This window comes from Schistocerca serialis, chromosome 2, assembly GCF_023864345.2.
Source record: "Schistocerca serialis cubense isolate TAMUIC-IGC-003099 chromosome 2, iqSchSeri2.2, whole genome shotgun sequence".
Taxonomy (NCBI): Eukaryota; Metazoa; Arthropoda; class Insecta; order Orthoptera; family Acrididae; genus Schistocerca; species Schistocerca serialis.
Window position 1 is genome coordinate 495,562,951 of NC_064639.1, and position 25,211 is coordinate 495,588,161.

At 43.4% G+C, this 25,211-nt stretch overlaps 1 protein-coding gene and 1 pseudogene across 1 annotated transcript in view; both read right to left on the minus strand.

The window, feature by feature from the left end:
- LOC126457433 (glutamate receptor ionotropic, kainate 2-like) overlaps positions 1-24,900 on the minus strand; it is a 234,632-nt gene extending 209,732 nt beyond the window's left edge. The window contains exon 1 of the mRNA XM_050093704.1: positions 24,810-24,900. The gene's annotated coding sequence lies outside the window, so the exon portion shown is untranslated. The remainder of the gene's footprint in view (positions 1-24,809) is intronic.
- LOC126458972 (5S ribosomal RNA) lies at positions 6,958-7,075 on the minus strand (annotated as a pseudogene).
- Positions 24,901-25,211: the final 311 nt, after the last annotated feature.

The following is a 25,211-nucleotide window of genomic DNA, read 5'->3' on the forward strand; positions in this document are numbered from 1 at the left end:
GGAAACGTGTCCAGGCGCTACAGCACGGGACGTCCACAGTGTACAACACCACAAGAAGACCGATATCTCACCATCAGTGCCCCCAGACGGCCACGGAGTACTAAAGGTAGCCTTGTTCGGGACCTTACCACAGCCATTGGAACAGTTGTCTCCAGACACACAGTCTTCAGACGAGTGAACAGACATGGTTTATTCGTCCGGAGACCTGCAAGGTGCATTCCACTGACCCCTGGTCACAATAGAGCCTGTAAAGGCTGGTGTCAAGAACACCGTACATGGTCATTGGAACAGTGGTCCCAGGTTATGTTCATAGACGAGTCCAGGTATAGTCTGAACGGTAATTCTGGCCGGGTTTTCATCTAGCGTGAACCAGGAACCAGACACCAACCTCTTAATGTCCTTGAAAGGGACCTGCATGGAGGTCGTGGTTTGATGGTGTGGGGTGGGATTATGATGGGTGCACGTACACCCCTGCACACTCCTGCATGTCTTTGACAGAGGAACTGTAACAAGTCAGGTGTAAAGGGATGTCATTTTGGACCAGTATGTCTCCCTTTTCAGGGGTGCAGTGGCTCCCACCTTCCTCCTGATGGATGATAATGCACGGCCCCACCGAGTTGCCATCGTGGAGGAGTACCTTTAAACAGAAGATATCAGGCGAATGGAGTGGCCTGTCTGTTCTCCAAACCCAAACCCCATCGAGCACGTCTGGGATGCTCTCGGTCGACGTATCGCTGCACGTCTTCAAACGCCTACGACACTTCAGGAGCTCCGACAGGCACTGGTGCAAGAATGGGAGGCTATACCCCAGCAGCTGCTCTACCACCTGATCCAGAGTATGCCAACCCGTTGTGCGGCCTGTGTACGTGTGAATGATGATCATATTCCATATTGATGTCGGGGTACATGCGCAGGAAACAGTGGCGTTTTGTAGCACATATGTTTCGGGACGGTTTTCTCAACTTATCACCAATGCGGTGGACTTACAGAACTGTGTCGTGTGTGTTCCCTATGTGCCTATGCTATTAGCGCCAGTTTCGTGTAGTGCCACGTTGTGTGGCACCACATTCGGCAATTATCCTTAATTTATGAGCATGAGTGTATTTTCATGATGGATCACCAAATAAAGATTTGAAACTGCGGCCGAGAGATAGAACATTTACCTGAACCCAGAACTTTGCTATAGTGTTCATTCCATTTGTATCACGTGCGAGTCACCCTACAAAATCCTATATGTTCGAAGGGTAATGCGTCGGGTAAATGAGCAGGTCAGAAAGAAGCGAAATATGTGAAGCAGGGAAAAGGTACTGATCTTTATTTTTAACACGTAATTTAGCAGTTTCTCATTCGATTACAGTAACAAATATTAGGTATGTACCACTGAGATAAGACAAATAATTTTACACATATTTACTATTGCTTCAGTTTTTGGGTCCTAACTACACTTGCTGCCAAGAGTAGCATCGCTGTGCCTCCTGAAGACAATGGAAGAATGAATTCTCTCCGCAGGTCGCCGCCACACTCGCTGACGATGATCGTCCAGTGTAGTATAGAACTGCGATTCATCGCTGAACACAATATGAAGCCGTTTGTTAACAGTCCATGCTTCCCGGTCACGGCTCCATTGCAAACATAGCCATTTGTATTGTGGTGTTAACGCACCCTATTCTTGGGACGAGTCCCTAGTCTGGCTGCTTCTAGTCTCTGACCAATGGAGCTAGATGACACAGTTTGTTGCAGAGAGTCTTTCGCTTGTTCTCGAATGACAGATGCAGATGTGAAGGAGTTACGATGTGCAGTACGATGATCCTCTCTTGTAGTGGTCAGACGTGGTCAGCGGGAACATTGATGTGAGTATGCTTGCCCACATGTTCCCATCCACTATTCGACCAGCTGGCCAAATGACCCACAATGAGGCATCTTTCAAACTCTGTCACATGCTGATAACTGTCTCACAGGAGTAGGAAACATCTCCATGTCCGCCACTCATCTGATGTCCAAGTACGAGTTACACTGATGTCCCACTGAAACGCGAGAAGCATTTTTGCATGAAAATCTCATCAATAATTAGAATATATTTGTTATTCTGAAGATGACCACAGGGAAAATCTATAAAAAAAATGTTCAAATGTGTGTGAATTCCTAAAGGACCAAACTGCTGAGGTCTTCGGTCCCTAGAATTACACACTACTTAAACTACGTTATGCTAAGAACAACACACACACTCTTGGCCGAGGGAGGACTTGAACCTCCTGTGGGAGATGCCGCGTAATCCGTGACATGGCGCCTCAAACAGCGCGGCCACTCCACGCGGCTAAAATCTATATAAAAAATGTTCTATATATTATAAAGCCTGGTCACTGGCGGTAAGGTGCTCTCTTTAATTTGCATGTATCTCTTAATTAACTCGATAACAGTTTTAATGATTCTTTTGTGTGTGCGAATGCGCAGAGAAGTGGACATGAGACAGAGCAACAGGAAACACTTCGGCCAAGCAGACGGGTGACCGATGGATGGGCCTGTGGCCTGGGCGATATAAGATCCTTGGAAGTGAGGTTGGCCCAGAACCCACAGAGGCCGGCAAGCTTTATCTTCACAGATAACTGCTTGTGGCCGAAGCCACCGATTCACTGGCTGTAGAATCTGCCAGTCCTCCTGCTGAGCAGATCGCTGACCTGTCTGACTGTCTGTGGGTACACTGCGACTGCGTGTCAGACCCTACCTGTACCCAGTTGCATGGTAGACTTCACCATGTCAAAACAGAAGGGAAAAGGACATAGTGTGGGGGTGTCACATAGAGGTAGTGCCTAGCAGGTAACAGTGTACAGGTGGAGCCGACACACCTGGGCCCTGGTGGAACCGACCACTATAAAATCGTACAACACAAAAGAAAACGTGTCAGGGGAGAGACCCGCTCGGCTGGGTCATTGAATGACCAGTCGAACTACACTATGTGACAAAAGTATCCGGACACCCCCAAAAACATACGTTTTCCATATTTGGTGCATCGTGCTGCCACTTATCGCCAGGTACTCTATATCAGCGACCCCAGTAGTCATTAGACATCGCGCGAGAGCAGAATGGGGGGCCCCGCGGAACTCACTGACTTCGAACGTTGTCAGTTGATTGGGTGTGGATTGCGTCATAAGTCTGTACGCAAGATTTCCACACTCCTAAACATCCCTAGGTCCACTGTTTCCCGTGTGATAGTGAAGTGGAAACGTGAAGGGACTCGTACAATACAAAAGCGTTAAGGCCGACCTCGTCTGCTGACTGACGGAAACCGCCGACAGTTGAAGAGGGTCGTAATCTATCCAGACCACCACACACGAATTTCAAACAATGACAGTTAGGTGGTAGGTGAGAAATTTCACGGTCGAGGGGCTGCTCATAAGTCACACATCACGCTGGAAAATGCCAAACGACGCCTGGCTTGGTGTAAGGAGCGTAAACATTGGACGGTTGAACAGTGGGAAAACGTTGTGTGGAGCGACAAATCACGGTTCACAATGTGGCGATCCGACAATAACATCCCTGTAATGGACTGGCCTGCACAGAGTCCTGACCTGAATCCTATAGAACACGTTTGGGATGTTTTGGAACGCCGACTTCGTGCCAGGCATCACCGACCGACGTCGATACTTCTCCTCAATGCAGCACTCCGTGAAGAATTGGCTGCCATTCCCTAACAAATCTACCAGCACCTGATTGAACGTATGCATGCGAGAGGGGAAGCTGACATGATGGCTAAGGGTGGGCTAACACCATACTGAATTCCAGCACTACCAATGGAGGGCGCCACGATCTTATAAGTCATTTTCAGTCAGGTGTCCGGACACTTTTGATCACATAGTGTACGAGTGTGTGGCTTAAGGTCTGGCCAGGTTTGGTATGACAGCTTTCAGTGTTTCCTATTGCAGATTAGCATCGGTGACTTGAAGAAGGCGCAGGCAGCATGAAACAACCTCTAGTCTCGTAGCAGTCCTCTCCGAATTTCTTTCATTCAGTTGCAAGGCTATGAATGTTGACTGGAGAACGTGCAGTAGGCGTAAATAAATGTGATGTCATATTGCAGCGTTGAAATGAATGCTTTTGGTAGTAGAGGACTGTCTGATGTTGTCACTGGAGGCTGCAAAAGAAGCACTATTTTTTAGCGGGAGTTTTGGATTGAATTCTCGAGATTGGGCCATAGTGGTTCCTAATTTTGCGATCGGTGACTGGCAGATTTTGGTTGCAAGGAACATTCAGGACATAAGTAAATGTCGCAGGAGAAGCACTCGCCGTTCGACATTCCGGTGGGATGCGCTGGTGTCCTGATCGACGTTGTGTAGCAAAGCAGTGCAGGCTGCCTCATTTTGGAGACTTGCAAAGATGCTGAGCATTCCGTCTTCGTGAAGAAACCAGCACGCCTCCAGCGCACAGCTCGGCACAGCCCAGTCATAGTTACAGTCATCGTAATTCGCAGCACTGGCAGAATTGTCATAGTTACAGTGAGCGTAATTCGCAGCACTGGCAGAGTTGTTCAATTCGATTTCACACTTGTGGAATCCAGGACGATAGCTTGCCTCATCTCCCTTTGCACTGGTAATGAAAGTGTGGACTTCCGGATTTTAGTCACGAATTTACAGTCACTGTTTTGATCGAGAATTGCAGGATTGAATAGTTGTCAGTTGTTGTGAACATCGAGAGATAGTAAATTTTTAAGAGGGAAAGAAGTAACTTAACCTATAAGAGAGTGACACTGCTTTCCTCTTAATCTTCACGCAACTTAGAACAGATATAACTGTCACAAGTTTCTGATTATTCGTTTTCTATGTTAACCCCATAACTGTGTATATAAATAAATTGGAGTATTGAATTTAACCATTGTTTCTGTTCGACCCCTTCACTTACTTTGAGTTGTAGGCTTGATATTTTTTATATTAACTGTTTTTGGCTGAGAGGAACTAGCGGCAAGAGACAGAAAAAAATCCCAGGCTCGGACCCAACTATTTGCTGTCTATCAATACTTGACCACAGACGTTGTTAAATGCAGCAATATTTTTGGAGTATAAAGCTAGATCACTGGAAGCTCAGATGGTTAAAAACCTTCGTACACATACTATAAAGTAAGGAAACTCGGGGCATGTCTCTGACAGATAACTTTGTGGATTTCCTTGCTACAACTTTTAGCCTCATCTATATAATGAATTTGCTGTTCCGAAAAAATAAGATCAAGATTTTCAAACAGGGACGAGGTTGTCGCTTCGATGGAGGAAGTCTCCTACCTTTTCCCTTTTTGCTACCTAAGTCCTTGAGGCCCAGCTCGATATGTAGGTGGTTACAAACGCTATGCGGAATTGAACGACTGGTGTGAGCGTGCCTGGGAGACGGTAAGTCTGAGTCCTGAAAAGATACTGGATGACGAGAGACGGAAAACCCAACGACTGGTCCAACGAAATAAGTTGTAGAAACATCAGCCCACATTTATACCGTTTATAGATTTAGGAAAAGCTTTTAATAGTGTTGACTATAATATATTTCTCGAACTAATGAACGTAGCAAGACTAAGAACCAAACAGCCAAATGCTACCTGCGTATTGAACAGAAAGCAAACTAAATTTAACTGTCGAAGCACATAAAATGGGTGCCGTAATTGAGAATGAAGTGATATAGGCGGAGGGGAGTACTGTGTTGTCAGCAGAGAAGCAGCAAGAGCACAATCGGTCCGTCAGGAGAAAAAATTGGCTCTGAGTACTATGGGACTTAACATCTGAGGTCATCAGTCCCCTAGAACTTAGAACTACTTAAACCTAAGGACGTCACACACATCCATGCCCGAGACAGGATTCGAACCGGCGACCGTAGCAGTCGCGCGGTTCCGGACTGAACCGTCAGGAGAGCTCAGTGATTTTGAGTATAGGCTATTCATTAGATATCACTTGAGTAACAACTCCATCTCGTCGACTGACCAGGTGGACCTCATATACTGAAGGACAAGGACAGTCTTGAAGAGGATGGATGTAAAAAATCGCATGAAATCAGCTGAAGGAGTCACTGGTGAGTTCCAAAGTGCTACCAGCAGCCTATCTAGTACAATACAGTGAGTACAGAGTTAAAAAGAATGGCGCACATATTTCTGTAGTCAAAGCTAAGCGACGTTTGTGATGGTGTAAACAGCGACACCACTAGGCGTCTGTAAACGAGTGATTTGGAGTGATGAAGTACGCTGTATCCTGTGGAAGTCCGATGGAACGGTTTGACTTCGCCGAATTCCTAAAAAACGAATAGTGCCAACAATGAAGTACGGAGAACGTAGTACACTGGTACTGGGGTGGTTTTGATAGTTATAATGCAGTTCGCTTACTGAGCTTAAGAAATGTGGAAGGATATCAACATATTCTACAACATTGTGTAAAGAGTACAGTGGAGGAACAGTTCGGGCACTATCACTGTATCTGCACAAAGATGCATCCTATCATGGTGCAGCATCTTCGAGGCAATGGTTTGTGGACAACATTCCTGAAATGGGTTATCTTACCCAGAGTCGTAATCTGGTTGCAATGGAACACATTTGGGATGAGTCAGAACGCTGACATCGCTCCAGACCCCAGCATCCAACATCACTATCTTGTCTGGTAAGGGTCTTGATGAAGATATGGCTGATATTGCTTCACAGACATTCATACACCTCATTGAAAGTGTTACCAGCAGAGTTCAAGTCGTTATAAAGGCGATGGGTGGACAAAACCCTATATTAATGTTCACTGATAAAAGCACTCCGTCTTCTGGCCACAAGTGGCCTATCGGGACCATCCGACTGCCATGTCATCCTCAGATGAGGATGTGGATAGGAGAGGCGTGTGGTCAGCACACCGCTCTCTCGGTCGTTATGATGGTTTTCTCTGACCGGAACCGCTACTATTCGGTCTAGTAGATCCTCAACTGGCATCACGAGGCTGAGTGCACCCCGAAAAATGGCAACGGCGCATGGCGGCCCGTATGGTCACCCATCCAAGTGCCAGCCACGCCGGACAGCGCTTACCTTCGGTGATCTGACGAGAACCGGTGTATCCACTGCGGCAAGGCCGTTGCCACAATGTCCACTAATAGGTATCCGGCTAAAACTGGACGATAAACAGCACCGACAAGACATCACAACTTTTGGGATGAAATGTTATACAAGAAGACCGAAGATTATATCAATTTATGAAGTGACTAATGAAGAGATACTGCTTCAGCCTGGGGAGAAAAAAATTGTGTATCACAATACGACAAGATGAAAAAATGGAGTGATACGAGATGTTCTGGGCATCAAAGAGTAATCCATTTGAAAATGGAAGCGTAAGGTGTGAAATTTGTAATGGAAGACAAAACTTTTTTAAAAAATTTATTGGCTTTAGAGGCGTGTCTATTCAGCTATGTCAATAGTAGAATGTCATATTCATCATTTTGATTTGCAGCTCCTTTTATTGGCCATGTTAAAATTGTTGGATGTGAGGTCCACCAGTTATGGGTACTGAGAGAAGAAACGGTGTTTTGCATAACTCGAGGACCCCACATCCAACAAGTAGAATGTCAGTTATGACGATATGAAAGTAAGGACAACAGAACAGCCAATCCCCGAGAGGATAAAATCTCCGACACGGCCGGGAATCAAAAGCGGGCCCGTTCGCTTGGTAATCCACTGCGCTGACCTCGCAGCTACCGAGGAGGGCCAACAGCAACGCTTGGATATAGTCGGTATGGTCTAGCGTAAGTACATTGTAATCGCTGCACTAAGATGAAGAGATTTACAAAGGATATACTATCGGGGAGAGCTCCATCAAATTAGTCTTCGGATTGTAAGCAGCAACAAAGAAATAGACGCTATATAACCGTCCAGTGTACTTTTGTTAAAAGTGTTGTTGCAGTGTGTAAACATCGAAGCCTTGAGCAATACACTGTAATTAAGTTTTGGAAAAGGAGGAAGAAATACATCTCTGTTGCAAGGGGAAGTATCTTTTGCTTTGTAAGAGGTCTTTTCAGAGTAACTTATGTTATCTACGAACAGATTCGCTCTGGTTGAGAAACTTTCTGAATGGCAACCAACAGATCATACATGATATTTATTTCGAAACCTGCTGCTCGGTACAATACGTCAAAACATAGCATGTGTCTGTTTGTAGAACGTGTGGTCAGTAAAGCAGGTCTTCTCTAAGAAATACCTGATGGCTAGTCTGATTCCAATGGAAATTCCATAGCTGAGAATGGTATGGAAGGCCGACTACATAGCACATCGGAGAAAACTGCGCATACATTAGTGACAGTCATAGGATTACGAACTTTGATATAGTCTCCCGAGAAAAGCTATATACTATCAGTATTATTTCCTGATAGAGTAAGAAAACGGGTCGGAGTCTTAGAGTCTTACGTTCACTGCGAACTAATTACAAAGTGAGTCTGGTACTAGTAAAATGGCTAAATGTCTTTAGCGGGAAAAGATCAACCAAAGAAAATTACAGATACTGCAGAGAAGCTCTTGCTATCTCCATCACGAAATGGTTATCGATCACCTAAACAATGCATATTCCTCAGAATTACACAAAAACGAAAACTGAACATCCACATTCGAATGACCGTGTAAAATGTGATAACGGTGTCGATAGAAATCTAGCCAATGGCCTCTTCGTGATGGAATCATGGGAACTGGGTAAACAGAAATAACTCAATGATTTCAGCTTCATATTAATACGATAGTAGCTCAAAAAGGTAGAAAATCTTCAATAAGACATCAGTGCGTCCATGATCAGTGAGATGGTTTATGCGTTACCGACGCGTTAGATGCTACACTCTGCCGTGCCAAATCTATAGTCAACTAACCTATCACCGCAGTCGAGGTCTTGAACACACGTCTGTGCCATGGCAGTTCTTGGCCGTACAGTCAGGTCCACAATAAAAGTGTACGCCATAATTTTAAAAGTAACGTCCGCATTGACATCTCTGGTAGTGGTCTAGAATTTGTAATCAATGCACTTTTGCACAGTGTATAGATAAACAGAGTGAGAGTTGAATGTCTTGTTTTGTCGGTTACAGTTTAATATCAGTGCAAAGTAGCTGAAGCCTCATGAGGCAGTGATCTTTGTAAATCATCCAAATGGGCCAAAGCTTCCATATGGAGCTGCTGCTAAAATTCTTAGAAAGTCAAAGACATTCGTTGCGAAGTGGGTCAAATGATATTTAGAGATTGGAAACGTGGATGATTTACCGGAGAGTGGGGTAAGGTATGAAGCTATAATCGATAATGGCGATGGTTGGATTAACTATCAGGTAAGTGTGCAGTTAGTAATAAAATGTATTTTCATGTAAACATATATTTATAATAGTGTTTTTTATTTCATACAGACAACGGCGTACACTTTCTTGTGGACATGACTGTAGCCGTTTCGAATAGTGGTGCTTGAACAAATTTCGCAGTCGGAATATCCTGCGTTAGATCCCAAACCTCTGCCACTGTTGCTCACGCAATGCGGGCATGTGACACTGTTGATGGTAAACCGTCCGTCAGATGAGGATGTTAAGCTTGGTGGGAGGAGTAGGCATGCAGCTTTCCTGTATGGTTAAACGATGATGGCATCCTCTTGGGTAAAATACTGCGGAGGTAAAATAGTCCCCCATTCGGATCTCCGGGCGGGGACTATTCAGGAGGACGTCGTTACCAGCAGAAACAAAATGAGCGTTCTACGGATGGAAGCGTGGAATGTTAGATCCCTTAATCGTCCAAGTAGGTATAGAAAATTTAAAACAGCAAACGGATAGATTAAAGTTCGATACAGTGGGAATTAGTGAAGTTCGGTGGAAGAACGAATAAGACTTCTGGTCAGGTAACTACAAGGTTATAAATACAAAATCAAATAGGGGTAATGCAGGAGTAGGTTTAATAATGAATAAAAAGTAGGAGTGCGGGTAAGCTATTGTGAACGCATTATTGTGGCCAAGATAGACACGAAGCCCACTCCTACCACAGTAGTACAAGTTTATATGCAAACTAGCTCCGCAGATAACGAAGAGACTGATGAAATGTATGATGAGATAAAAGAAGTTATTCAGATAGTGAAGGGAGACGAAAATTTAATAGTCATGAGTAGCTGGAATTCGATAGTAGGAAAAGGAAGAGAAGGAAACTTAGTAGGTGAATATGAAATGGAGGCAAGGAATAAAAGAGGAAGTCGCCTGGTAGAATTTTGCTCAGAAGAGGCCTGGAGACACTGGAAAGTTTTAGACTGATTATATAGTGGTAAGACAGAGATTTAGGAACCAGGTTTTAAACTGTGAAACATTTCCAGGGGCAGACGTGGACCCTGACCACAATTTATTGGTTATGAATTACAGATTAAAACTGAAGAAACTGCAAAAAGAAGGGAATTTAAGGAGATGAGACGTGCATGAACTGAAAGAATTCGAGGCTGTAGAGAGTTTCAGAGAGAGAATTAGGGAATGATTGACAATAGCAGGGGAAAGAGATACAATAGAAGAATAATGGGTAGCTTTGAGAGATGAAATAGTGAAGGCAACAGAGGATCAAGTATGCAAAAAGACGAGGGCTAGTAGAAATCTATGGGTAGCAGAAGAGATATTGAATTTAAAATATGAAAGGAGAAAATATAAAAATACAGTAAATGAAGTAGGTGTAAAGGGATACAAAAGTCTCAAAAATGAGATCAACACGAAGCGCAAAATGGCTAAGCAGGGATGAGTAGATGGCGAATGTGAGGCTGCAGAACCATGCATCACTAGGGGTAAGATAGATACTGTCTACAGGACAATTCAAGAGACCTTTGGAGAAAAGGGAACCACTCGTATGAACATCAAGAGCTGAGATGGAAAACCAACCTAAGCAAAGAAGGGAAAGCAGGAAGTTGGAAGGAGCATATAGAGGATCTATACAAGTGCGAGGTACAATGTTGTGGAAATGGAAGAGGACGTAGATGAAGATGAAATGGAAGATATGATACTGCGTAAAGAATACGACAGAGCACTGTAGGACCTAAGTCGAAATAAGGCCCCGGGAGTAGATAAAATTCCATTAGAACTACTGATAGCATTGGGAGAGCCAGCCATGACAAAACTCTTCTATCTGGTGAGCAAGATGTATGAGAGAGGTGAAATATCCTCAGACTTCAAGAAGTATGTATTAATTCCAATCCCAAAGAAAGCAGGCGCTGACAGGTATGAAAATTACTGAACTATCAGTTTAATAAGTTACGGTTGCAAAATACTAACAGGAATTCTTTATGGACGAATGCAATAACTGGTAGAAGCCGACCTCAAGGAAGATCAGTTTGGATTCCCTGCAGACAATACCTACCCAACGACTTATCTTAGAGGACAGATTAAGGAAAAGCAAACCTACGTTAATAGCTTTAGTAGACTCAGACAAAGCTTTTGACAATGTTGACTGGAATAATCTCTTTCAAATTCTGAAGGTGGCAGGGGTAAAATACAGTGAGAGAAAGGCTATTTACAGTTTGTACAGAAACCAGAAGGCAGTTATAAGAGTCGAGGGGCACTAATGGGAATTGGTGTTTGATAAGGGAGTGAGACAGTGTTGTAGCATATCCCCGTTGTTATTCAGTCTGTATACTGAGCAAGCAGCAAAGAAAACAAAAGAAAAATTTGGCTTAGGACTTAAAGTCCATGGAAAAGAAATAAAAACTTTGAGGTTTGCCGATGACACTGTAATTCTGTCAGAGACAGCAAAGGACCTGAAAGAGCAGCTGAACGGAATGAACAGTGTCTAGAAAGGAGTATATAAGATGAACATCAACAAAAGCAAAACGAGGAAATGGAATTAGTTGAATTAAATTAGGTGATGCTGGGGGAATTAGATTAGGAAATGAGACACTTAAAGTAGTAAGTGAGGTTTGCTATTTGGGAAGCAAAATAACTGATGACTGTCGAGGTAGGGAGGATATAAAATATACACTGGTTATGGCAAGGAAAGTGTTTCTAAGGAAGAAAAATTTGTTAACATTAGGTATAGATTTAAATGTCAGAAAATCTTTTCTGAAAATATTTGTATGCAGTGTAGTCATGTATGGAAGTGCAACATGGCCGATACCTAGTTTAGACAGGAAGAGAATAGAAGCTTTCGAAATGTGGTGCTATAGAAGAATGCTAAAGATTTGATGGGTAGATCACGTAACTAATGAGGACGCATTGAATAGAATTGAGGAGAAGAGGTATTTGTGGCACAGCTTGATTAGAAGAAGGGATCGGTTGGTAGGACACCTTCTGAGACATCAAGGGATCAGCAATTTAGTACTGGAGTGAAACGTGGAGGGTAAATATCTTAGAGGGAGACCAATAGATGAATACACTAAGCAGATTCAGAAGGATGTAGGTTACAGTAGTTATTCGGAGATGAAGAGGCTTGCACAGGATAGAGTAGCCTGAGGATATGTATGAAACCAGTCTCTGGACTGAAGACCATAACAACAACAACACTTTATCATACACCGACCCATTACAGTCATCTGCTATCAACAGATACGGTTAAGACACAGTTAACTCTGATACATCATAATGGATGTCATGTCTCAGGAATCGTGATCTCAGTTGTTACAACGAATGTGCAAATACTGTGTGAATCACAGTTTTTTATATTAAGGATTATCGATGTTTATCTGTGTAGGTGATCAACTTCATATCCAGCTCTGAAAGACGCAGTTTCTCACCTGTGGTACTGAAACGTGTAAGGCTAGAGCCCGTCCGCTGGTTTCATTTTTTTCAAAAGTACTAGAGACAGCGAGATTCGTTTTCCTTTGTTTGTGTTAGTATAATACGGGTTTTGATATGCAAACGAATCTTACATGATAATTGTAGCGATTAAAATTTCCCTCTAATAAAATATTTTCCATTAATTCCGTACTGGTTTGCATGTAGGGTCTGGCTAGCACTTCTTCTAAGTCTTGGCATGGCCGTCGCAGGCCGCTGGTGGCAAAGAGATTACTTAGTGCAGAGTGTGTCTGCACAACAAATACCCCTGCCCTCAGATAAGTGTGTCCCCCCGTAGGATGGGTGGTCCGCCTTCCCCCATGCCCCAGTTCCGAGCACTCTCGGTGGACGCTCACTAATCGCGGTGCTATCGCGTATAGCGCCGAGCACAGAATGTGTCCAGAGGTTCTGGGCAGTTGTACTGGATGCAAATAATATCTTGCAGAGGCTGTAGGCGGGTAGCTACCTAAACCCTATGCTCGCTTTGCAATGTCACCAGCCCGGTGTGCCGAGAGGACTCTTCTGGGTAATTTGGGCAGTAGCTTGGAACGCAGATAACATCTGGTGGAGAACGTGGAGCACAGTCTCACACATTAGACCAACTCCTGAATTTCACCACAGCCACTGCCAACTTGGGCGTTATGGACCCAAGTTGAACGATATCTTAAAATTAGCCGGAGTGAGAGAACTGGCTGCGACTGTCGTAGGGGCGGAAGTGTGAGTTTTCTCGCATTGCCCAGAGCTTCCACAGTTTCCCTGGACTGGGATCTAGCACCAAATTATTGTGAAGTCGTTTAAATTGAAAAATTAAGAGAATGGTACAAGTAATAATAAACATTTTGGAAGAGAGAGGAAAATTTTAGTTACGGCCCTCTCAGAAGCGTTGTTCTTAGCATTCTGTCTGATTGGACAACCGGCAATTTTAAGTGGTCTTTCCAGAGAGAACGCAGAGGAACGTCGCTTTTGAAGTATTATCAGTCGGGAAGCGAAGCTCAACAGAACACTTTGCGCGGAGGAGAGAAAACCTCTTAGTCGGAACGCCAAGTAGGGAAGTTTTCCTGGTGGGGACACGAAGCTGTAAAGTACTCCTAGTATGGACGGAAGCAGAACTGTCCTCTCGGTTGGGACCGTGGTGGAACAATTCTCGTTGGCTGGACGGGGACCGAGGCGAGAAATTCAAACTCTGTGTGGGCAGCACTCGAATGCAGATGCCTTCTGCAGTTGCTGAAGCAGCAGCCCGTCTCTTGGCCTGTTAAGCTTCTACGTTCTGCCAGCATAGTAAGCGAGAAGTTAGTGATGAGACAGGAATAGGCGCTCTTTCATGTGAAGCATTGATGGTGTTTTAAATCAGGCTGTGCGAGCCAATGGCTTAACAATGATTCAATTGTCTCGGTTCTTAATCCTACCAGAAGGACGTAAAAAGCATGTCCTATGGAAAACTGTGTACTTAATTTACCCGAATGACTCTGTAAGTTAGTTACCAGGCTATTTTCTTCCCTTCCCCATGGACTTTTCCGCTTAGTTTTTGTCAAGTGTTAAATATATGCGTTTCATATTACAATTTCCACTCATCTCGAATGTGTGAGAGACTTAACTATTACATTAATTTGTCATCTGCTGTTCCTCCTGTAAAACATTTTGTGGTAAACGATGGTCTAACTTACCTATCTTTGAGTTCAGTATTTAGAGATGAGCCACTGCTCGCTGGTATCACTATTAACTTAAAAAAAACTCACCAGCAACTCATTTGTCAGAGCCAACAGCTTTTCCTTCCCTTTCGATTGCACCCAGTTTATGAAATGCATCTGACTCGTAGGAGCCTACCTGCAAATCGAACAGGTTCGTTAGATTCAAGTTGTATTTAGCCTTAGCCCAGTCGCAGCTTCCAGTATGAATTACATAAAACTAACGATTTCTAGTTTTATGTCATTCATACCACTGTTGACAACCTGCACCTTTCGGGGATAGGTCTGAAGATTAACTGCTAGGTACATCGAAAGGCACAATGGAGAACGTCTTTGGATGGTGACACCTGTTAATACTAACACAATCATAACAATTTCACAACACTGTGTTATTTATTTCATGTTTTTGTAGTAATATTCTCTACGTTCCAAGCATCTTTCGAGATTACGAAATCAGTCATCACAACACAAAATGTCGTATGAAAGGTGGGCACATCGTCGTCTTCTGTCTTCGAGGAAGTTCTCAGTCGCATAAATTTGCTATTCTTTCAACTTCAGCTGTAGGAACAAGTCAAAGTCACATGGAGAGTCATCATTATAAGGAGAGAACAATTCTCCTACATCTACATCGGCCGGCCGAAGTGGCCGTGCGGTTAATGGCGCTGCAGTCTGGACCCGCAAGACCGCTACGGTCGCAGGTTCGAATCCTTCCTCGGGCATGGATGTTTGTGATGTCCTTAGATTAGTTAGGTTTAACTAGTTCTAAGTTCTAGGGAACTAATGACCTCAGCAGTTGAGTCCCATAGTGCTCAGAGCCATTTGAACATCTACATCGACACTCTTCAAACCACTGTAAGGTTCATGGCAAGGGCTACATCCCACTGTACCATTTATAAGGGCTTTTCCCCGTTCCATTCGCGTAAGGAGTGTGGGACGAATGACTGTTTAAATACCTTTGTACATGCTGCAATCAATCTAATCTTTCCTACCGATCCCTATGGGAGCGATAGGTAGGGGGTTGAAGTATATTCCTAGCGTAATCATTTAAAACCGTTACTTGAAATATTGTAAGTAGGCTTTATGGGTATAGTTTACGTTTATCTTGAAGAGTCTGCCAGTTCAGTTTCTCGAACGTTCCTGAGATACTCTTCCGCCGATCAAACAAACCTGTGACAATTCGTGCCGCGCTTCTCTGTATACGCTGATCAGCCAGAACATTATGACCACTACCTAAGAGCCGCTATGTCCACATTTGGCATGGGTAATAGCAGCGACGCGTAGTGGCAAGCAAGCAACGAGGCCTTGGTAGGTCGCTGGAGGAAGTTGGTACTAAATCTGCACACACAAGTCACCTAATTCCCGTAAATTCCGGGTGGGGGAGGACGATGAGCTCTGACGCCATGTTCAATCACATCCCAGATGTGTTCGATCTGGTTCAGATATGGCGAGTTGAGGGGCCAGCACATCAATTGGAACTCGCCACTGTGCTCCTCGAAGCACTCCATCACACTCCACACTCCTTATGACATGGCGCGTTATTTTGTTGAAGAATGCCACAGCCGTCGGGAAACATGATCGTCATGAAGGGATGTAAGTGGTCTGCAACCAGTGTTCGATACTCCTTGTCCGTCGTTGTGCCTTGCACGAGCTCCAATGGACCCATGGACTACGACGTGAATTTTCTCCAGGACATAATAGAGCATAATGAGCCGCCGCCAGTAATACAGGTGTCAAGGAGCTGTTCCCTGGAAAAAGACGGATTAGCGCCCTCGCATTGACATGATGGAGAAGATGTCGGGATTCGTCAGACCATGAAACGCTCTGTCACTGCTCCAACTTCCAGTGCCGATGTCGTATAACATTGACACATGCATGGGTCGTCGGCTGCGGAAGCCCACCTTTGGGAATGTTCGATGCACTGTGTATTTAGACACACTTGTACTCTGCCCAGCATTAAAGTCTGACGTCAGTTCACCACATTTAGCCGCCCGTCCAGTTTTACCAGTCTTCCCAACCTACAACGTCCGATATCTGTAATAAGGGGTGGTCGCCCAAACTCACAACGTCTGGCTATGGTTTTACCTTGGTTTCGCCACGTGTTGAAGACACTCACTACAGCACTCCTCGGGTACCCGACAAGTCGTGCAGTTCCCGAAATGATCCTGCCGAGCCTCCGGAGCATCACAATCTGTCCTCGATCAAACTCAGATAGATAGCGCGTCTTCTGCATTCTAAACACGGTCAACACTCTCACTGGTACTACATGCCCCGTGCGTGTGTCTGACCAGCAGTTATTTTTCGCCAGGTGACGCTGATATCACCTGAACTGATTTATATCGATAGTAGGTCGGTGGTCACAGTGTTGTGGTTGATAAGTGTATGATCATATGGCTCTGAGCACTATGGGACTTAACATCAGTCCCCTAGAACTTAGAACTACTTAAACCTAACTAACCTAAGGACATCACACACATCCATGCCCGAGGCAGGATTCGAACCTGCGACCGTAGTGGGCGCGCGGTTCCAGACTGAAGCGCCTAGAACCGCTCGGGCACACTGGCCGGCATGTATGATCAATCTCTCCTGTTTGTCCCGTCTGTTACGGGTATTACACACTTGAACAATATTTTAGGATGAATCGCATGAGTGATTTGTAACCAATCGCCTTTGTAACCTGACTGCACCTCCCTTATAGTCTACCAATGAACCATAGGACGCTACCTGCTTTGCCTACGGCTGACCCTGTGTTACCGTTCCGTTTCATGTCCCTATTAAGTGTTAAACCAAGGTGTTTGTATGACTTTATCGATTTTACCGATTCCAGCTGCGAGTCACTGGAATTGTAGTCACATGGTATCACGTTTTTCACCATTTTGATTGAAATCTTATCGAGATCTGACTGAAGATTTGTGCAGTTTCTTTCTGACTGTACTTTATTACAGTTAACAGCATCAGCTGCGAAAAGTCCGAGGTTACTATTAATATTCTTCACAAGGTCACCACCATACAACACGAACAGCAAGGAACTCAACACACTTGCCTCAAATCCAGCTGAAGTTACTTCTACACCCATCGATGATTCTCCATTCAAGATAACTTACCTCTTTGCCGCTTCCTCATTACAAAAAAAAAAAAAAAAAAAAAAAAAAAAAATCCCCAAACCAGTCACAAATTTCGCTTGATCTCCTATACGATCGTACTTTTGATAATAAGCGTAGGCGTGGTACTGAGTCAAGTGCTTTTCGGAAATCAAGAAATACTGCATCTACCTTACTGCCGTGTTCCAAAGCTATCACTGCCATGTGAGAAAAGTGAGAGTTGGATTTCACGTGAGTGATGAAGGAGGTCATTCTGTTCTTGATACTTTGTTATATTTGAGCACAGAATACTATATGTTCTAAGATTCTACAACAAATGGATGTCAAGAATATTGGCGATGATTTTGTGGATCATTTAGCCAGGTGTGACCTGTGATTTCTTTCAACTACTGGGAACGGTTTTTTGTTCTAGGGATCAATGATAGATTATAGCTAACATTAGTTGCTAGTACAACATACTTGTTATTATTCTATTTTGTGACCAAAATTTCCTTCTTTCTAGCAAATCTGAATTAAAAAATCCGCTCCCTTTTGTTTCATTACATTATCAGGTGATAAAGGACACTTGCTTGTTCTGTTTTCTCTTATGGTTCCACTTACATGGAATCAATGTTCCTTCACTTGGACGAGCAGGTTGTGTGTGACTTGTAATCGTCAAAAAATACTTTGTGACTGATTGGCTCATCAATAATCGACAACATTTTCAAAAGAGTTTTGGAATCCAGTGGTAAATCATCATTGTCATCCTTCTGGTACTTCTCACAACAGAGTAAGAAGTTGTAACAGTAACCGTCAGTACCACATAAGGCCCATACTTTATAACCAAAGCGTATGGGCTTGAGTCTTATAAATTACTTTATAGGATTTCATCATCTGCTACATTTTCCTGAAAGGCTCCCCATCTTTGATAATTTTGTACCAGAGCCTCTGCTAATGGCTTTATTTTGAAAGATTTGTTACTTATGTTATCATTGGCCTTTTTATTGTCATTGAAATGTAATACAGATTTCAGTTCCAGATACCTGCTATGACTGATGGCATCTTTCACTGTCTGAACACCAAGATCATGATGCTCAGATCAAGAATTTCTTCCACTGGACAATTTACGATAGCCTTACATAACAAATACAAGAATTTCCTCAGGTACATCTGAAGAAGGTATTTTGTTCTCACACTCTCTAGCGTAACTTTCAGTTTAGAGTTCTTCAAAAAATTATATGTGATTGAGGTCATACGACGTTTCTTTGAATTCAACCTACAGATCAGAAGCTTTCGTCCCTAAATCTGATCAAACTATTTAACTTCCTCTTTACAGGATCTTTTGAAAGAAACATGAGAAATGTATCCGTTATCTCTTGCATGTAAAATTTCAGAAGTACCTGTAATATTGCTTACATAGGTTTTTCCTAACAAGTCATCTTCAATATTTTCGTCATATGTCTGCTCATCTACATCTGGAGGTAGAGGTACCATATCTGCTTCTGTGTTTCCCAATGTAGGTGTTCCTGCCTCTACAACTGCCTTAAAACACTGGCAAGACATGAAAAAAAAGTCGGAAAAAACTGAAAAATCTACTGTTTCTGACGGAAGTATCCAGTGTCCTTAAACGAGGACGTACAGTTTTCATGCATTGGAACACAAAGTACAACTAAGCATTTTGGCCTTCACTAGTACCAAACACTGTTAAAGTATTACATTTCGCAGGAGCCAGAAAATGACAATGGTCTTGCCTTAGACTCAGCCACACTAACAACAACAGAGATAACTAGCAGGATTTGCAAAAACACACCATTCTCCTTAACAGTCTTGAACTGAATAACTATAGCAGAGGAATAACACTGTTACCCATTTTCGAAGGAAACTTCACTTTACCACAACAAAAGGCCATTGGTGGTTTGAAGTAGCATGCATTTGTAATAATAATCGAAAACCGAGTGTCCTCAATCGTGGACAATGGGAACTCTTGGGCTAGTTCATCATTTTTTCAGTGTTACGAGATTTAAATTAGGGCAGTAGTACTGAGTTTGCCTTTCTAAAGGAGCACTGGCATTTCCGCTTTTGCTTTGCTCCTCTTAATTTCAGTTCCTGTCTCGTCCGTGAGTGACTGGACTCTAACTTTGGTGCCACTAACGGCTTTTACATACAACCAGAATTTTTTGTATTTTGTGAAAGATCTTTCGACAGTTTTCAGTTACGGTAGTCATTGAGGGCCTCGCGTATTGCTCTTTCTGACAGGTGAAAGTGTTTCATTCAGCATCTCTGTATCTGCAGTCCTATGCTTCGTTTTACACCTGTTATGCAGTAGTTTGTTTCTTTAGAACTCTTTTGACAGTGACGGTATACCTTCGAAGGCCCGTCCCAGATCTTCTTTCAGATACATATAAATCTCTCTACTTGTTTCAGTTGCCCTTTGTATTCATTGCTGCTATAACTGCCTTACGTTCACTGAAAAAAATTTCGATTTGGACATCCTCAAAGTGGTCAGATCTATATGTTACCATTAAAACAGAGTGATTTCGATCTTCTGTGGGGTTCCGAAATATTAGTTCCAGGCAGGTTTTGGAGAAGGCATTTAGTAATGTTTTATCCAGCACTAACAAAACTATAATTATTGCAATTGGTTTTTGAATGACTACAGTATTATTAGGGAAGTTATAAACAAGCAAGGAGGTGAGCCTGGTGTCGATAGAAGGAACCAGTTGTAATTTGATACCCACACTTGATACAGAGTCATGTACAAAAAATATTGCATGCAGCTTCAGCTTCTATCGCCATGAATTTGTGTTTCTTTTCTGCTGTGACAAATACATCACCTCTGTTTCCCATTAGCCTATCCTTCCCTTATGCACTTAAATTTTACTCAAAAATTGCACTACTGTAAACCTCAGGTCTTAACCAGCTTTGCGTACCTGGTATTATGTGAACTTCACTGCTTTTTAGGGGAGCTTCAAACTCTGGCAATTTGTCGCGAATACTTCTGCAGTTAACCACTAGGATTGTAATATTCTCACTACTTGTGTACTTGTGGGGCGCGCTCTTTATATCTTACACTGATGCTACTGGGTTTCCTACAGATATCTTTAAACTCCGTGAGCACGGCTGGTATTCTCAGCCTTGTCTACTAATGGCTTCACTGAAACGGGTAGCAAAAGTGCAAAGGGCCCAGACAACAGGCATCGTTTGTTCCAATGTGTGCCACTATCTGCAGTTGGTTGCATCCTGTTCCCTCAAATGCTGCCGGTACAGCCTCTTCAACATTTCTGAATGAGTACCCCCAGGCATACATAACGGGTGTACCTGATATTCCTTTCCATCCCTTGCTGCAATTTTCCTAATGGGTACAACTATACTCCCTATGTTTCAATTGCTGACGATTAACAGACCCCTACTCAGTTTCGTTTGTCTTCTATTGACACAGAACACAGAGAGTTTCCCAACAAGCGAAGTGAGCGGCACTGGCTCAGTTTCTCTATCAGTGGAGGCACCACCTCGAAGCTGTCGATCAAGTGGATAGGTGTAACATTTTAAGGTCTCCCTCGTATCTGTCTCCCCTGCACAGGACACCTAGACCTAAGCATGACACGCCACAACAGTCAAGTGGACCTGTAATGATGGATCCTGTGTTTCCTGGCCAGCCGTAGTGGCCGAGCGGTTCTAGGCGCCTCAGTCTGGAACAGCGCGTCCGCTACGGTCGCAGGTTCCAATCCTGTCTCGGGCATGGATGTGTATGATGTCCTTAGGTTAGTTAGGTTTAAGTACTTCTAAAGTTCTAGGGGACTGATGACCTCAAAAGTTAAGTCCGATAGTGCTCAGAGCCATATGAACCATTTTTTTGTGTTTCCTGTGGAAGAGACAGTATCCACAGGAGAGGATAGTACTTCAGGTATCTCCGGTATCTCTGATAGCTGATTCGCGCTACCAACCTAACTCTTTACTGGCAACAGCTTCCAACTGTCTGACAGTAGTCAGGGCGATTTCCACCTGTTAATGAATAGCAACCAACTCATCCCCTGTCCAAGAACAGCAAAAACAGTGAGGGTGCATTATGTCTGATGCAATATTTTACTGAAAAGTAAACAAATAACTTGTGCCTGGTGCACACATGTTACCAGCAGCCTTTAGAACTAAAGTGATTAACAGGTAAAACGAGATATCTATTACGACAACAGAAATCTTCATACCAGTTTTATCGTTTCTTTGAAAGGTTATCGTCGTTAAAAGATTCGATAATAGCGTTAATTTATGATAAATGCAGGCAGTATACATTCTAGAAAACTAATATGACTTTTCTACGAAGTAGTTCATGAATTACGAGGGACTAAATTACGAAATTTTTTACAAAATTCCGAAAATTTTCAAATATATACCTTTTCTCATGTAAATGTATAATGAAAGTAGGGAAATTTTGGTTTGAATAAGGATACTGTGGCCAAAAATTTCTCAAAAGCAAAGGTTAACTTTAAAACTGACGATGCAATGCTACTCGGTATACATGTTTCTGGAAAGTACAGGTCATGTTTGCAATTGAAGATGTAGTACTACATAGTACTCGTATATCACGACTCTATTCGTCTTGTTGACGATTTGCATTTTCTCATTGTTGTGATGTGACGGCGGGCGGTCCACTATGGGTGCAGCGATGTCCGTGAAAATTACTGTCAGTGAACTAGAGGAACGTAGGTGCCTAAGATAGGGACATAAATCACAGATATCACCTGAAAGCTTTTGTTTATTGTGACGTGCTACTGAACGGAAACTCTGAAATTCAAATTAGGCCTCACAGCTCTACCTAATGAATTTAATGAATTCAAAAGTATGTCATATTAACAGGGTCATTGTTTGTAGAACCAATGTCATGAATATTGACAAGATATGGGGTAGAAGGTAGAAACAGAAAGTAAAGTTGTACCTAGTTACATCTTACATATCAAAATGTTAAGATTGTGGTTAAAATCTACGCACGCACACACACACACACACACACATACGCACACACACACACACACACACACACACACACACACACACACATAGACACACACACACACACACACACACACACACACACACACACACACACAGAGAGAGAGAGAGAGAGGGAGGGGGGAGGGGCGAGGGAGAGGGAGAGACGCAGAGAAAGAGACAGAGACAGGGATTCTCTATTTTGTAACAACTATGAAAGAAACGACACAAGGAAAGAGAAGCAATTGAAATGCTACAGAAGATACGTGTAACTGACAATCATGAACATGAAATAGCACGTGGCAGGAACTAAATTCTTCAAATTCTTCCAAGCAAACACATTAGACATATACCAAATAAAAAATTTAGTACAGGCACCACACCGCCAGATAAAACAAACGTCAGGGTAACAAGTCGCTTTATATTATAAAATCCACTCTCCTAGTACGTGTCGTACTGAAATAAGTGTGCTTCAAGCACCAAAAACACATATCTCAGTGAATACTGTCCTGAAGTGAGACGTCTGAAATCTAATACACTACGTCTCAGCGGCTGGTACGACGATCATCTCCCCGCTGAAACTCTCAGTTGTGATGTCACATCTGACCATTGTTCCTGCCTTCCAGGCACATTCTTCTCAGACAACTCCATTTTCTTCCGAGGAAATAGTTGTTGTTACGTAGAAAATCACTTTTCTGCAACAGCGGCTTATTTCTTAATTTATTTTCTCACAATTAGTTTCAAGGATAAAGTCTCATTATTAAATGTTCATGCTCTTTGAAACCAGACATAAATTGTTGTCGTCATATACGAGTCATATATATATACGACGAGTCACATCACATCTGATGTATGACTCGTATATGACATTGACAGGAAAGATTAGAAGACGCAGACTACAATTCTATGGACACCTATACAGAATTCCATCACTCAGACTGACCAAAAAGATCTTTGACTGGGTAACCACTAGAAACAACAAATGGGTGCCTGAGGTAAAAAACGACCTGAACCAACTCAACATAAAAGCAGACGCAATAAACGACAGAATAAAATTCAGAAACATCATTAATAAAAGTAAACTACTTGAGATACACTGTCAGAAACGAACAGGCGTAAAATGGACCGAAAAACGCAAGCAAGATCACAGCCGGACGATGAAAGAAATGTGGGCAACAAAAACGGCAATCAAGATGAAGCCGAAGACACGAAGCCGACAAGAAGCATGGACAGAGGACGGGAAGCACAAATACAGCGAGCGAATGACGGAAGTTTGGGCAGGAAGGAAGGCAGCAAAAGGAACTGGCCATGTAGTTTAGTCCAACTGCGCTCTTTAAGGGCAAAACACCAATAATAATAGCGACGAAATAGCTTTAGATACCTCTAAGACCTCCTCGGCTGACTTACTTTCTTGCGCTTCAATGTGTCAGAATACCCAGTAAAATGACGCCAACTTCGATCGCTTTTGTATCGAAGAAAGGGGAAATTTTTGCTAATGGACATTTATGTCTCCTTACGTAAATTGAGGGTGGAGGTGGGGTAGAAAGGAAAGGACTATTGCAGCCAGCTTCATTGGAATTTTTATGCGAAAACAGCGGTGACGAGCGAAAATGTGTGCCGGACAGGAATGCGAACCCAGCATATCCTGATTACTATGCAGTTGCTTTAACCACTGTGCCACCCTGTACATGAACTCCACGCTCGCTACTTTCAGATTCCTACAGGAGGTCAGACGTAAACTGTACATCCAGCTGAAGGTGGTGGATTCACTGCCCATCGAGGTGAGTCAGTTATATGAATCCGTAGTGTCTATTCTTTTTGACATGTCTAAAAGAGCAGACACCATGCTTTCATTAATTTCTGTCTTCCGGCTACATGTTCTACAGACGGTCCGTTGTAACTGTAGCCCGGCCGAGCACGGTACGCGTATTTGTTTGGTGTTCAGGACAGCAATGAGCCGTATTGTGATTGGTTGGAAAAGAAAATTCCATACCGAAAATGTGAAACGAAACACTGATTAAATTCGTTTCTATTTCCTACAAATTTTCCTCTCTAAGTAAAGAATTCAGTGAAAAAAGAAATACAAATAACGTTGGTACATTGCACCTTTTTTATCTTTCCGAAATACATGCTGTCCATCGAGGCACTCTCTTCTTTTGGTCGAATGATAACATCGTAAAGGGCTTTGCAGATAAATCTTCTCTGATGCCACAGTGGAGTAATGAAAACAGCAGATGGCACGTTGAAAAAGAACTCCCATCACAAGGCGCACGTGCGCACTCTGCGCTGTTTACAGACGCTGCATACAACCACCGGGAGGAGTTCTTACCGTGTGTCGTTGGGTGTGTAGCAGCGCGCGGGCGGCAGCGTCTTGAGACTGGTGCAGCGGCGCCGCTGTCAGACGCTGAGCACACGACCTGCTATACATAGCAGCGCGCTCGGCGCGGCGCGCACGCGTATTCTGATATCGCCAGCCTGGTTTACACTAGTTGCGACCACCGCTCCACGGCGTCCGCCTATTTCTGTTTGTTTGTGTCTGACGCCGTTATTGCCCCTCTGTTTCCCCCGCAGCTTGCCGCCACCGGCTCGCTGTGGTGCTATCTCGTTAGAACTGTGGTGCACCACGAACACGTCATACGACAGCTGTTCGACAAGTTATATGCAAATGGGAGGGGGATCACTACGGTCAGCTGCAGCGGGACATTAAACGGAATCAGATGACGAAGAGCGA